Genomic DNA, 2,069 nt, shown 5'->3' on the forward strand with positions numbered 1-2,069 from the left:
CCAACTATAAAATATTCCTAGGAAAGTAAAGGTAGCACATGCTATAAATAGGGACAAAAGAATTTAAATATACAAATCATACATGCATATATGAAAACACTCACATATGTGTGATGTTGTAATTTGTGTATCAAATATTTCATAATAAAGATATTCACAATTCTTTCATCTTTTAAGACATAATGCATATAGTTGATATTGCATGGTAGTCTGATACATAAATTTTAAGGAAGTTCTAACTATAGACAACTGTGGTGCTTTAGATTTCCACCAGCAAATGTGATAGGATCCCTTTTTTCCCTATTCACTAACAATTAAATTAGTATTGTTGAAACCAATCATTCTTATTCAAATTTTGTGGTAGACCTGTGTGCTTTTGATTTTTGAAGATATTAAAATTTAATTTATATAACTTCCATTCTTGTTTCTTTTAGAGAAGTATCTACTTATGTTTATTTAATTGTATTTATTATCTTAGACTTTCCATTGCTGTGAAGAGACACCATGACTAGAACATTTAATTTAATTGGGACTAGCTTACATGTTTAGAGTTCAGTCCATTATTTTCAAGGCAGGAAAAGTAGCAGCTTTAAGGTAGGCATGGTCCTGGAGAAGCTGAGAGTTCTACATCTTGTTACAAAGGAAAACAGGAGAAGACTGGCTTCCAGGCAGCTAGGACAAGGATCTTAAATCCCATGCTCACAGTGACAAACCTACCCCAACAAGGACACACCTCCAAATAGTGCTACTCGCTGGATCAAGCATATTGGAACTACTACCAAAGATATCAACCTCTTGGCAAAAGCTACTTTATCCCTTACTTGCTGTTTATGTTAATTGATTTATTTTTATATGATTTTATATAAAAATTATAGACAATTAAAACAATTTTATATAACCACATCATATTTGAATTTAGTATTAGAAAGGCTGATTCAATTGAAGTTGGTGTACTGGGTGGCAGGTTAACATGAGAACAGGAGAGATCAGGGAGGAGGAGAGATGGAGGGAGAGGGTACTGGAATAGAAACCTGGAATTGGGGAGCATTTTATGGGTTTAATATGAAAACCTACTGCAATGGCAACTCACTGGAATCTATGAGGGTGACCCTAGTGCATACTCCTAGTAATGGGAAATACAGAACCTAAACTTACCACCTTCTGTTGCCAGGAAAGTCTTCCAGTGGAGGGATTGGGACACCAAGCCAGCTGCAAAACCTTGGTCTACATCCTGTCCTATCTGTAAAATGTGCTGGACAAAGTTGGTGAACATGTGGGAGATGACATTCAATGACTAGTCCAACTTGAGGATATGACATGACTGACACAAAAACAGGAAGGTGGGAAACCCACAGGCCTAGGATTGAACCAAACACTACTGGGAGGAGGGAGCAAAGAAAAAGTTTCATAATGATAGTCTGCTTGATTTCCTAATGATAGTCTTTTTGATTGTTTCCTAACCTGATTGTTATTAGAGAGCCTTATCCAGCATTTCATGAAAACAGAGACCCACAGTCAAATACTAGAGGGAGCTTGGGAAACCCCTACAGAAGGTGGGGAGGAAGAACCGTAGTAACCAGAGCTTCTAAGGAAACTACAGAATCAAACAAGGAGGTCTCAGAGGGGATCACTAAGTCTGAAGTGGCAGTCATGAAACCTGTATGGGTCTGAACTACGTCCTCTGCATACATGTTATGGGTTTTGTAGCTTGGTGTTCTTGGCAGACACCTAAAAGTGGGAGTGGGGGAGTCTCTGACTTTTTTGGTACTCTTGGGACCCTTTTTCTCTTATTGGATTGCCTTGTGCAGCCTTGATATGAGAGATTGTTTCTATCTTATTGTAACTTCTTGTGCTGTTTGGTTGATATCCCTGAAAGACTTGATTTTTTCTAAAATGAGAGGAGTGAATCTGGGGGACGGGAGTGCTGAGGAATGTATGTAGGGGAACTGAAAGGAAGTGAGGAGAAAATGTTTTTAGGATGTATTGTAGGTAAGAAGAAAAAGAAAGAAAGGAAGGAAGGAAGGAAGGAAGGAAGGAAGGAAGGAAGAAAGAAAGAAAGAAAGAAAGAA

The sequence above is a fragment of the Arvicanthis niloticus genome, chromosome 13 (assembly GCF_011762505.2).
Source record: "Arvicanthis niloticus isolate mArvNil1 chromosome 13, mArvNil1.pat.X, whole genome shotgun sequence".
NCBI lineage: Eukaryota > Metazoa > Chordata > Mammalia > Rodentia > Muridae > Arvicanthis > Arvicanthis niloticus.